Genomic DNA, 14,258 nt, shown 5'->3' with positions numbered 1-14,258 from the left:
TGAGAAGCAACATATTCATTTATTTTAAAAAATACAGTCCAATTATATGTAGTGTTATGTATTACATAAAGAAACATCAAATAATTACACAAATGAAATACAAGTAAAAACAAGTCAGACCTACGTAAAATAATAATAAAAAAACAGATTTATTATTGAGACAGCTTCATTATTATAAACATTTAGACTAGTGCCAATCGTTCAGCTATGGATCTCACTTACAATTAAACATTTAAAACTGGAAAAGAGAGCAAAGGGGGCAAGTGCCCTGGCCCACATTCATTGGTAAATCAAAGAATTCTTTTGGATTGTGCGTGGAGCACTGGAAACTGGAAGAACAGCTCCTTGACGTGCACACACGGGAGCACTGGAAACCAGAAGAGCAGTTCCGTATATGCCATATACAAAGATTCAATATAGTTTGCTAGACAAATTAATAACAATTCCAGTTTGTGTATGTGGAAACACTTTCTACAACTGCAAAACCACCACTGGAGACATTCCAGTGGCATTCTACATTTGCAAAGTTTATCCCAGTTTGCAGAAATTCGTCTGTTTATCCATTGTCCACTGAATTCTATCTCAGGATGTGATGGACAGTTTCATTTCTCAATTGGAACATTTTAAGGTATATAAAAAATAAAGATGAAATGGCCATTGTACTCATTCCTCTACATCATAAAACTGAACCAACTGTTAAACTATATACTGTAGCCATTCAGAATCTCTTTGTTGTAGTGGAAAAAATGTTGTCCTCCACCCGTCTCTAGTTGAAACTTAAGTTTCCAATAACACCATTAATTCTTTATAAATTGATATTTAGGGGGAAATGGTTAGATGGGTTGCTAGCCAAAATTTAGAAAGAGCCTATTAGCATCTTTTCAGAACAATTTTTTGGGTGAACTTCAGCTCACCAAAATTCATGAATTAGTAAGGAATTCAACAAAACAAATTGCAATCAATGAAATTAACAAATTTGGTATAGTGGTTAAATCATTAGGCTGGAAACTCAGAGTGTGAGTTTTAATCCTGTTTTAGGGCACAAAACTAGCTGGGTGACTTTGGTCTAGTCAATGTCTTTTGTCCTAGGAAGGCTGCATTTCCAAAAACCTTGTTAAAAAAACTGCAGGAACTATATATTGTTGTTGTTAGTTGTGATGTCGTGTCTGACCCATCATGACCCCATGAACAATGTTCCTCCAGGCCTTCCTGTCCTCTACCATCCTCTGGAGTCCATTTAAGCTCATGCCTACCGCTTCGGTGACTCCATCCAGCCACCTCATTCTCTGTCATACCCTTCTTTTGCCCTCAATCTTTCCCAGCATTATGCTCTTCTCCAGGAGTCTTTCCTTCTCATTAGGTGGCCAAAGTATTTGAGTTTCATCTTCAGGATCTGGCCTTCTAAAGAGCAGTCAGAGTTGATCTCCTCTAGGACTGACCTGTTTCATCACCTGGCAGTGCAAGGGACTCACTGGAATCTTCTCCAGCACCATAGTTCAAAGGCCTCTTATTTTAGGGTTAAAAAATATAAGACAAGGTCTTATTTTTGGGGAAACAGGATATATATATATGAGCACATGACAAGACCTCAGACTCGGAGCCAAACCAAAGCCTAGGATGTTGCATCACAGCCATCTGCTCAAGACAATACATCACAGAACTCAGGATGTTACAACACTAAAGCTCAGGATGTTACAACATAGCCAACTACCCAGGATGTTGCAGCACAGGACTCAGAATGTCACAACACTAGAGCTCAGGATGCTACCACACAACCCATTACCCAGGTCGTTACGACACAAAAGGCTAATGGGCACACAGCTAGGACCTCGGCCACACAGGATGTTACGAAACAGCCGACTAATCTGCAAACATCAATTCCATCTACTAATGAAGATGTAACAACACAGCCAACCAACCCGCTTACAACAACAAAGCCAGCACTCCACACCTCCCCACCAGTATTTATAGAGAGGCAGCATCTCCGATCACGCTTTGCTCGCACAAGCACGAAGCCGAAGACACCAGCCTGAAGATGACGAGTGGGACCTTATCGAAACGTCGCCAAGATACTCTCAATCTTACACGGGAAAAGACCCGAATACGCCAAGACTTGTGTGTGTATATGTGTGTGTGTTTGTGTGTGTGTGTGTGTGTGTGTGTGTGTGTGTATATGTATATAAAAAATAAATAGATTCATTATTTTTTAGCAATCAAGTCAAAGAAGGCATTAAGTGTCACACCATTAAAGACTTTTTTCCCCCTTTGAGATTTTCAGAGTTTTTGAAGAAAGTGTATAATCATCTAATTTTCATGGTATGTTGCTGATGCAATTGAACTTAATGAACAATCTTCACCTGAAGCTACATAGAATGATAAAACTACTGATTAGCCAGACCTGACTGAGATACAGAAGTCAAAGGTCAGCATATATGGATTGAAGACATGATCTTGATCTGGTAAGTGCGTAAAAGAAAAACTATTGAAAAATTCTATATACATACTCTGAAGACATAAATAGAATTAATTAGATTTTTATTCTCAGTATCATCTTGATGCAAAAGTTCTCTGTTTAAAAAAGAGTTTATAGTTTTTCCTCTGAGCATTTAAAATATTAGCCACATTCTGCTATGGGAATTGAAAAATTGAACTAGTGAAAATGATGTGTTTTTCATCTGATTATTCATTCTTCTTTAGAATAAAATTTAGAAAAAATGTAAGAAGTTAATACAGGATGTTTGTAATACACTATTTTTAAGGAGCAATAATAGATGATGTAAATGTTTTATGATTCATTTAAAGGTTAATTTTGTACACAAGTCATTATATTTGTACCACTGTGTATATAAAATCTTCAAGATATTCAACTATGATTTCATTGGAATGTGTTTCCAAATTAAGAATTTTTTTAAAAAAAATCAGTGCAAATTTATACCTCATTATTATGCAAAGGTCTTAGCTATTGAAATTGCCTACCAGATAGCTATTTATAGGTACCTCCCACTGGATTCAGTGGATTACCTAACAAAAAATATATGCAAAGATTGTACCTCTAGTAGTCAAGAGTGGAAGCAGCTTTATTTTAACATTGTGTAACACACAATGAGAAGTGTATCAGATTCCTGTGGAAAAAGCTGGTGTCCTATGAACTCTAGTTTTGTTGGTGGCTGATACTATTATAGTTATGGTTCAAATATAAAGAAATGCTTCATATATAAATCTATAAAGAAAGTGTGAACCTGTCCCTTTAATAACAATCTTTAATTTTTTTAAAAAAGACAAGGACTTTCCAACCCAAGGATGTACAGCATCCAGGAAGTATACTGATCTGGTCTGCACAACGCAAGACTGACACCTCAATTCTTCCCTCAAAAGCTTCTGTACAGAAAGATTTGGAAACGAATTGCTCCCCAAATTCTCCTGCGTAGACAGGTTTTCTTTATACAGAGTTCTACTGACGTAGTGGTTAGAATGCAGTACTGCAGGTTAACCTATACTCACTCCAGGAGTTCGATTCTGAGCGGCTCAAGGTTGACCCAGCTTTCCATCCTTCTGAGGTTGGTAAAATGAGGGCCAGGATTGTTGGGGGCCTTCTGTAAAGTGGTTGTCTGTAAACCACTTAGAGAGGGCTATAAAGCACTATGAAGCGGTATATAAGTCTAAGTGCTACTGCTATAGGTAAAACATCCCTTGCCAAAGGGGAAAAGGGACTCCAGAAACCACAAGAGCATAATTGTATCTCTTGTATACATACATACATAAACACACAAGCACACAAAAGTGTAGTTCTTTCTCTTTTCAAAGGAAAGAAATGAGTAACTGCTTCCTCCTCCTTGTCCATTGCAAATGAATAGGGGAAAACAAAACAAAACAATGGGATGTCCTAAAACAATGTTTATTAACCTTGGCAACTTTAAGATGTGTGGATGTCAACTCCCAGAATTTTCCAGCCAGTAGAACTACACACATCTTAAAGTGTTGAAAAACACTGTCCAAAAGAAATGGCAAAGAATCACTGTTGCAACATGTTCTATATTCTGATATATCCTCGTCCTCTGGGTTTGGGCGATATAGATTAAACGAGAGGAAAGGAATCCAAGATGACTGTTTAAAATTACTGATTCATCTTCTATATTTTTCAAGCAAGCCTGTTTTGGAACAATGTGTGAATATTCCTTTGCATACTTTGGAAGCTCAGCCAGTTGAGAATACAGCAGGAAGGGTTTGGTCAGCTCCTGCCCTAGAGAACAGCCAATGTGTCAGCCCATGAGCTATTTTTAGAGCAATTTCTTCTATAAATAGAGACACAAAGAATTGCCTAAGGAAATGAAAGCTCCATTACACTTCTTGTGGGACATCTGTAGGGGAAGGCCTGGGCAGGAGAAGACGATAGATGGTCTTGTTCTAGTAGCTTGCCATGTAATGTTATTGTATTCTGATTCAGATCAAGTTCAGCAAACAAACAAAAAAAGTTCTTCATTTAAAAAAAAAAAAAGCTTCAAGTAGAAGTTCTCTTATTCCAGCATCATTATAGATGGAAAGAAAAAGCTGATGTACTGTATGCTGCTTTGTAATCCTTCCATCTTCAAAATTATTTCCCTAATGAATAGTGTGAGTCTGCTTGAAACCCACAATCTTTTCTACAATTAGGTGGGAAGTTGCTCAATTATTCTTTCCCAAATAATCACCACTAGGGAAAATTCTTTGTCTTTTAACTGACATTTTTTATATTCAAAACTACAATATAACTTTGATTTTTATTTACATTTATTATTTACATATTTATTATTCTCTAGTTAATATAAAAGTTATTTAGTTGTCCTTTTGTTCTCTGCCCAGCAAGTGGCAATGATCTTTTGCTTAAGACTTGATTTTGTACTTGATTTTGTATAAAGGTGTAAAACAAAACCTTAAACACTAGTATTAATTTATTTTTTTCCTATTGCCTAACTCCATGGCTGGCTTAACATGCTGTGTTAAATTATAATGTGGTTTAGTTGATTTAGGATTATTGAGTTGTACAAACCTGGTTTTTAAACCATGGTTTATAGCAGACTCATGCGTCATGACCCATCGGGAACAAGGCTACACAACCTGGTTATATTTGCACAAGTGGCATGCAAACATGTGAAACTATCACCTCCCCATCCCCCATCCCACTTCAACCACTGCCAGAGCCAAACAGGTTGGGGACCGCTGGTTTAGAGTACAGTGTGTCAAACAAGTCACAACAGCTTTAGCAACAGCCACAGTTATAACAAGCCATGATTGAAATCACATGAATCTCATCATCACTTGGTGTCTTTTTTAAAAAACAAACAAAAACAATTTAAAATAAAACCTTGTGCATTGGCTGCAGCAGGCAGACAGAAATGTGTGTGTGTCAGGGGTGAAATCCAGCAGGTTCTGACAGGTTCTGGAGAACCGGTAGCAGAAATTTTGAGTAGTTCAGAGAAGCAGCAAATACCACCTCTGGCTGGCCCCAGAGTGGGATGGGAATGGAGATTTTGCAGTATCCTTCCCCTGCCATGCCCACCAAGCCACACCATACCCACCAAGCTATGTCCACAGAATCAGTAGTAAAAAAATTTGGATTTCACCACTGGTGTGTGTGTGTGTGTTTGTATGTGTATTTGTATGTGTGAACGGAAGAGAATAACGGCTTCAATTAGGTCTATACAGAAACATTCTCCTGCATTTTTTTTCTTCCACATCATTCATTTTAATGAAAACAAGTTTGCTTTTGAAGAAGAAACAGTTGCTTCATTTATTTGATGAAATATCAAGGGAATTCTTTTTATTTGTTTTTTTCAGACTGGATAGTGTCGGACATGGTGGTGATAGAAAGATGTGTGAAAGAAAACAACACCAGAAGTAACACCCTTTGTTATCTTCAGCAATAAAGTAATATCAAAACCTCCAGGGCCTAGTCATTAAGATGCTGGTGTAGAAACCAGAAGTCTGTGAATTCTAGTCCCACCTTAAGCATGAAAGCTGGCTGGATGACCTTGGGGCAGTCACTCTCTTTCAGTACAATTCACCACACAGGATTGTTATTGTGGGAAAAATAGGAGGAAGAAGGATTATTAGGTATGTTTGCTGCCTTTAATTATTTATAAAAATAATAAAGGACAAATAAATAAATATAAAATATATTTCAGATTTGTCAGCAACCTGAGAGTAAGATAGAAAATCTAAGATAGACGGAAGCCTCTTTCACAGAGGGAAAAAAAACCATTTTGAGACATTGCAAACTACACTGCATCTTGAGTTAAACAGAATCTATAATTTGAGTGTTTTCCGGTTTTTTAATTACATTAAGAGCAGCTCTGATAACATGTTGCAGTGGACATTTCATTCAAGAACAGGAATTGGATGGAACACTTTGAAGGCAAAATAAACAAAATTAGTTCATAGGACTTCAAGGAGCAATGACTCACACATTCAGGAAGGGTCTGCTGACAAGATATTTTGGAACAATTTGCTATTAGGAAGGAAGTTTGAGTGGGCGGAAGAGAAGTGGCTGATACTCATATGACACACACACACACACACACACACATACACATATACACACACACAAGCTCAGAGTTGCTGATGTAGAACATAAAGGTGTGTGATCACTTATCTAACACCATTTTTAGGTAGTGATGATCATGATCAAAGTAATTTTAAGTGCAATTATTGCTGCAAAGAATATTTCATAGCGTTTATTTCACTATTTTGGATTTCTGGGAAAATGGATCTTCTCGCATTGCCAAACAAGCTTAATTCTTTTTGTGGTTAAATGCTGTTACTAGCCAGTCTTATACCAGTGGCAACTGTTGAACAGTTCCCATGACATAAGGTCTCATGAATGGGGCAATTGCCTCATTTTAAACAATTACTGTGCTCTCTGGGTGTTTTTTGTATATTTGTGTTTTTATATAAGTATATTGCTGCTGTATTTCATGGTAAAGGCATGTTTCAAATATTTTTCCACTTTCACAACTGACAAATAATGAAGAGCTCTTTGAAATAATGAGGGAAAGTTCTGAGCAGTAGCTAATGAATGGATCATTATATATAAATTACATAAAACCATTATGGCAGGGGCATCTGCAATGCGTGTCAAAAAAGTTAGTGACAGTTGGATTACAAATACAAAGTGTGAGAGAAAAGCTACCAGATGAGGTTGCATCACATGTATAAAGTGGAGGAGTTTGATCCCACAGTCATGGCCACTGTATTAACTTTTGTTTTAACTCTCCCTCCTACACACGTATACACACACTTTCACAAACCTTTCCTGTACTTTGAGCTGGCACTGGTGGGAGTGTGCAGGATACAAATATGACAAATGCTACAGTTTGCTAATATTATTCTGTAACTATAAAACATGTCTGTTTATCGTTTTAATATATATATACTTTCCATGTATAAAACATCTGCATATCATTTTAATGTATACTTTGCATGTATATTGGTGCACACATATAAGAGACTTCCACACTCCTATGTGTAACTCTGTCTTGCTACATTGCATTGTTTGGTTATAATTATAACACTGATTTGTTATCATTCCTTACTGGTAGACATGATTATATTTTATGCAGGAGTGGGAAGTTACCAGCCCCAATTAGAATCTGTCTTCTGTCTGACTGTCTCTGTCTCCCTGTCATCTATCGGTCAATGTTATATGTTTACTGGATCAGTTGGGATCGTCGCTAGTATTCAGCCTCCCTGCTCTACGGCAACCTCCCTGCCTGAACTGCTCAGGGCTGGCAGTGCCCAGACTCATGCTTCTGGAGGACTTCAATTTCTATCCCTAGGTGTGGCCTCGGAAATGACCCAGGAGTTCATGATGATCATGATGGTCATGGGCCTATCCCTGATTATTACAGACCCAACTCAGGGCAGTGGCGACATGCCAGATTTTATTTTCTTGTCAGACTAATGACAACATGATGTGATGGTGGATTTACGATTATCCTCCTTGTCATGGTCAGATCATGTCCTGGTGTCCTTCATAGGGAGGCCGAACCCTTTTGGATGGTTTGGCCCTGATGACTGATGGATCCTAATGGGTTCCAGAGGGAACTTAGGGATATCCAGGAGGTGTTGCTGTGTGATCCTTCTGAAGTCTTGGCGGCAGCCTGGAATTTAGGGATAGCCATGGACAAGATTGTGGCTATGCAGCCTCTCTTGATCCATTGTTCCTGATCCTCCCCATTGTTCATGGAGGAGTTGTGGGTTCTGAAAAGGGCCATGAGAAGGCTAGAGTGCTGCTTGAGAAAGACAATAGAGAACTCTGATCAGACACAACTTAGAGCTGCTATTTAGGCTTACCTGATAGCAGTAAGAGTTGCAAAACAGCCTTATTTTTCTGCTCTTTTTGTGTTCGCAGAATGTCACCCAGCAGCCCTGTTTCAATTCCTCCTGCGTCAAGGGACTTGGGTGATCATCTGCAGGCTATGCAGAAGAGTTTGTTCAGGACCTGATAAACAAAGTTGCTTGGATTTGTCCCCAGTTGGATCCCATGCATGGAGATATTCTACGTAAGGTGCCTGGGGAGACATTCTGCCCAATTATCTGGGAGTAGTTTAGGCCTATTAGCCCTGATGAAGTGGACAGGATCTTTGATATTGTCAGTACCACTACCTGATAGTTAGATACTTATTTTTCCTGCATGGTGAAAACCTTCAGGAAGGTGACTAGCAGATGGGTCCAGATAGTAATTAATACATTACTGTAGATTTTTAAGGAGGCCCTGGTTTACCCCTCCTTAAAAACCATCATTGGATCTCACCTGCCTGGGCAACTTTCATACAGTTTCCAAACTCCCCTTTTTAGGAAAGGTTGGAGTAAAGGTGGTGGCTTGGCAGTTTCAGGGAGTCCTGGATAAAATGTATTATCTGGAACCCTTTCAATCAGGATTCAGGCCTTGTTATGGGATGGAAATGGCATTGGTCATGTTTGTCAATGATTTTTGGCAAGAGTGGCATGGGGGTAGTGCAACCATCTTCACTCTCCTTGATCTATAATGGCTTTTGATATCATTGACCATGGCATCCTTTTGGGTTGGCTATGGAGCTTGGGACTGGGAAGCATAGTTTTGCACTAGCTTCTTTCTCCAAGGCTGGCCCCAATTGGTATTGATAGCGAGTGAGAGGTCCAGCCCTCAGCCACTCTCTTTTGGTGTGCTGCAGGGCTCGGTATGCTCTCCATTCTTTTCAACATCTACATGAAATTGCTGGGTGAAATCATCCATCAGGTAGCTGCAATACTCTGACAATAGCAGCCTCTATATTTCCAATCCTGGTGAACCAAGTGATGCTATGTGGCCCTCTTGCAGTGCCTGAGGGTTGGCAGTCCTAGATGGGGGAAAACAGGCTTCGACTGAACCCTGGCAAGACTAAGTGGCTTTAAGGATATAGGCCCCTGAGATCTAGAACTTTGTTATCTTTGACTCTGGATGGGATAGCACAACCACAGAAAGAGCCGGTCCACAACTGGAGGGTTCTCCTGGACTTGCAACTCTTGTTCGAAGAGCAGGTGGCTGTCACAGCTCAGGAGAGCCTTTGCACAAGTTTAGTGTCAAGATTCAAAGTGTGCTTTTGCTGTTGCAACCATTATTGCTTCTCAGTTTGCTAATGAACCAGGGAAGAGGGAAGGGAGAGATAGAATGTAGGCTCCAGACATTAAGAAGATGAGCCATGAAAGCTAAGGACACTTCAGCAGGTGTTTGCCAATCTTTCCCCCCAATCAGGGATGGGTTCTACTTACCTTTACTACCAGTTCGCAATGGGAGCATGTGTGCTTCTGCGCATGCGCAGATCATCCATTATTACATCCAGGCGGGTGGGTAGAGCCTCCCGCCACTTTTATTACCGGTTCGCAAGAACCGGACAGAACTGGGAGCAACCCACCACTGCCCCCAATGTGAAGTTGGCCCCAATTCTCTGATCTTTTGTAATGGCCTAAAGAACTGGCTCAATGGTCCAATGGACGAACATCACAATGGAGGTGGTTGATCAAGTAACAACAGATCTCACCTGTCTCATCTTGCCCTCACCTTCTTTATATCACATCTTTCATTTCTTTGGTTTTCTATTTCTACTTGTCCTTTTATACTCTTACTGCTATTGTTTATCTCAAAAGGTAATAATGTGATAGGTGTGTCATCCATAATTGGATTTCAGCAGTTGGTATTAACTTATTTCAGGGGTGGGTTCTACTTATCTTTACTACTGGTTTGCAATGGGATCGCGCACATGCCGCGCTGCGCATGCACAGATCGCTATGACAACATCCAAGGTGGTGGGAGGAGCCTCCCGCCAGTTTTACTACCAGTTCTTGCGAACCAGTCCGAACCAGTTCCACCACTGACTTATTTGTGTGTGTGTGTGTGTGTGTGTGTGTGTGTGTGTTTGTACCCTGCCCAGACTTACCCTGTGGTAAGATGGGTGGTCAATAAATTTTATAAATAATAAACAAACAAACAAACAAATATATATATGACCCCCCAATTAAAGCTGTGATAGCCTTAATAAGGCTATTTATCCAGGTGGAAATCTGCATTTAATTTTACACTTATATTTGAGTCTTTCTGATAATTCCAGACACCAGCATTGCCCTTCCTTTCCTTCTCTTTCTCTCTTATTTGTCTAGCAGTTTGAATGTTTCTTTAGTTGTAGTAAGTCTAAATCTGATATCAGAGCTATAGAAAATTTTCTGTACCAAATTATTTCACTTGGTCCAGAAAAAATCTGGATGAATGAATTGGGATGATAGAATTTCTGTACAATTGCTTTAGAGCAACTTTTCTTTGAACACAAAATTTCATCTCTTCTCAGACTTGGAACTATATTTAACTAAGAGCCTATGGAGCTTACATCTTCTCACTGAGCGGGGGAAAAAGCAGCTCCTTTAGGCAACAAAGGAGGGTAAGTGGCAAATGACGGAGAACCCCCAATTCATGTCTCCTTATGCCTCATGCCTGCTATGTGGCAGCTACATTGCACTATTCCACAGGGATAGTGGTGTCCCAGACAGCTGACCTCCAATGAGTCACTTTGAGGGTGTTCTCAGATTGATGCATTGTGAAGTGGCTAACTCACCAAGGCTGGTGCTGGGATCATGCAATAATGCACGTTTTCATTTGGAAAAATTGCAGTGTACTTCTGGTCTGGAGAATACTTGTGTCTGGGGCTTTTACATCTTCACACAGAGATGACACTTGGTAATCTCTGCAAAATATGTATTCCCAGTCAGCAGATTTTTCCCTCTTCTCAGTCACTGAAGTGAATTTATGCTCCTATTTAGCAATGCCTTGGTATCAAAATAAGCACTATAATTTGTATTTCTGATTTACTCTGAGTGGATAAAGTACACTTAATGAGGGCTGTGCAAATCCTTCAGTACATAGAGAGGTGTGTGTGAAGTGTCTTTGAATTATTAAAGTGGTCATGTTTTTTTCAGGCTTGCACAACTGCTTTGTAAGTTGATTTTGGCTGTTTGGGATACGCACGCACAACCTTAGTGAGACATAGATGCAACAAAGAACAATATCTGAAGCAGCCACACTTGCCTTGAAAAAGGCATGGTTGTTTTAACAGTTTGAAAAGAGCCGCTTCATACGGTACCATACCATGTCATTTGAAGCATCTCTTTAGAAAAATGTGCACATAACTCCAATAAATTGAACCATTAAAATAATGTTTTCTAAAAACGTATAAACATAATGGGATTAAGGGAAAAACATGAGAGACAAATACAAGACCTCAAACAAGACAGCTGTCTATTCCTAGTAATAGCCACCATATTAAGCATTAGATCTCTGTTGAGATATAAACAATTACAAGTAGGGGTGACAGGAGATAGAATTGTATAGATCAGCAAAGCTATTTCAGATTCCTAGTAATTATTTACTAACAGCAATAACAACTGACAAATCCCTCCTTAAATTTAGCACTAACTAGAAGAAATTTGGACAGAAGGTATGAAGTAACAAGATTTCTATATGGAAAACTTTGGTTAGTGAAGGTGGAGATTTTTTAAAATGCAAAACATAGCAATGTTAGGGTCTTGTCTTTAATTTTATTTCTGCAAGCACTTAATAAAATCAGTTATCACAGATGTTGATGAAATAAGAGACACTATATAGCTTATTTAAGAAAGAAAACAGCAATATGTGTCATCAGATATTGGTGGATGCTTTAAAATAACAGAAGGAAATAGGTATCAGTGCAAATTTGCTTCTCATAGTATGAAATACATTAAAAGACTTGAAATATCTGTCCATCAAATTTTAGAGGCTTTTAAATAATTGAAGGGGGCATCGTTTGCAGTTAACAAAAAGGTTTGTATTAACTAATGATCCATTTTTTTTAATAGAACAAAGAGCTTGCACTAACACATAGGTGTGTCTAGATTAACAAATGATTAAAAAATAGAACAATTTACAAACCTTAGTGGTTCTTTGTTTCCAGTTGCAATCATAGCCTCATAATTGAGCTGTAAAAAAGGAATAGTGTAAAACCACAGGGATCCTAAAAGCTTCATACAATCCAACTCACCAGCCTGTCTGAATGCAACCTTTTAGTTCCAGTATCTAAGTGTTAGGTACTCTAGTTAAAACCGTGTGTTTATCTCACTAGTCTCCTGTTTTGGGGCCTGGAGTTCATTACTTCTTCTTTCCCCCCCCCCCTACAGATTGTACTATATGTTAGAATCTAAATGAATAGCTAAAGTAATTGGTAACATTTACACGCAATCCAGAATGTTAACAGTCTTTGTTAATACATTTTAAAGAAAGAAACCAAGTTTTTAAAGCAATAAAGTATTTTTGCCAAAGGATATCTAATGCATTTTCAGGCTTGGACTTAGTATTCAGACTAAGGCCTGATGAAATGAAGAAGGAAAAATAGACAATGTGGCACTCCATTTAAGAATGGAAAGTATTTTTTTAGTTATGGTTATGCATAAGTTACTCAGCCTCACAGTTTTGCAGAATTATTGATATATAGTTCTGAATCCACAGAAAGCAGGACTATTGGATTGGCAGCAGTTGTTTGTATTCCCATTTTGGCAGTTTCTTAATTGTATTCTCTTTAAATTTTAAAATTTTAGCTTTATTATATTTGTGTGAAATAACTTTCAATTTGCTATATTGTCTCCCATGTCAATCTCTTTTCATTTGGTTATCCAAAATAAATAAGAGGATGATCTTTGTCCTCAAGATTCAACATCTTTACCCCAATGTCAAATACTCAAATTTCACATTCCCTGCCAGAATTTCTAGGCAATACCAAACCTGTCCAGATCCAAATTTTCCATAACTTAATATAATATCCTAATGTATCGAACCTCACAGTAATAATAAAAACTATTAAAAAGTACGCTAGGTCAAATTTCATTTACTTTATTTATTTGCTGTCATATTGAACAACCCAACAGAAGTATAAATATGTTACAATTACAAAACAATAAAAATAAATGACTATTGTTCACCCTTCTTTTATTGACTTCTCTTTTTCAGATTTCAGATGATAAGCCTCTCCAAGCAAGTATCTGTAGTCAATGTGACACAAGCTTCTGAGATTTATTTGTATTTTTAGGTGAACTTTGAGGTCTACTAATTCGAGCCAGATGCTAATAGTTGGAATCCTTCTGCCTTGTAGTATATTTTTGTTTATACCAGTATGAATCCATTATCTGAGTTACTGTGATCTGTTCCTCTATTCATTATTCTATTAGAGAACTTTCTAAGCAGCCACTAGATCTGACCAAAAACAACTGATTAATTCTTTTTTGATTAGTTCATAATATAAAATACAAAAAATACAAAAGAAAATAGCAGGAAAATAGGGGAGGGAGGGGGAAGGGAAAAGTGAAGGGAAAGTGGGGGAGAAAGAAAAGGCATTGACTTCCATCTCCCTTTGGTGCAGTAAAATAAAATAATAGCTTCAAACCTCGGCTGTTTTACTAATAAAAGAGAAATTTATATATATAAAAAAGAAAAAACAAATGATTAATTGAAGAAAAAACAAAGGCCTTGGTAGTACAGTGGTCTAAGGCACCCTGTTATTAAGACCAGCTGCCTGCAATTACTGCAGGTTCGAATCTCGCCAAGGCTCAAGGTTGACTCAGCCTTCCATCCTTTCTAAGATAGGTAAATTGAGGACCCAGTTGTGGGGGCAATAAGCTGACTTTGTATAAATATACAAAAGAATGAAGGTTATTGCTTAGCGCATTGTAAGCCGCCCTGAGTCTCTGGA

The 14,258-nt window shown here is 38.3% G+C and overlaps 1 long non-coding RNA gene across 1 annotated transcript; it reads left to right on the top strand.

Moving 5' to 3' along the window:
- Window positions 1-2,287: 2,287 nt before the first annotated feature.
- LOC148115090 (uncharacterized) lies at window positions 2,288-13,813 on the top strand. Its single transcript, XR_015732128.1, has 5 exons — window positions 2,288-2,459; window positions 5,815-6,090; window positions 8,387-8,537; window positions 10,836-10,925; window positions 13,520-13,813. It is a non-coding gene; the product is annotated as an uncharacterized LOC148115090 (long non-coding RNA).
- The last annotated feature ends 445 nt before the right edge of the window (window positions 13,814-14,258 follow it).

This window comes from Pantherophis guttatus, chromosome 2 (assembly GCF_059756535.1).
Source record: "Pantherophis guttatus breed Tessera chromosome 2, ASM5975653v1, whole genome shotgun sequence".
In the NCBI taxonomy this organism is placed as follows: domain Eukaryota; kingdom Metazoa; phylum Chordata; class Lepidosauria; order Squamata; family Colubridae; genus Pantherophis; species Pantherophis guttatus.
The sequence above is the reverse complement of the archived record's forward strand: the minus strand, read 5'-3'. Positions and strand labels throughout refer to the sequence as shown.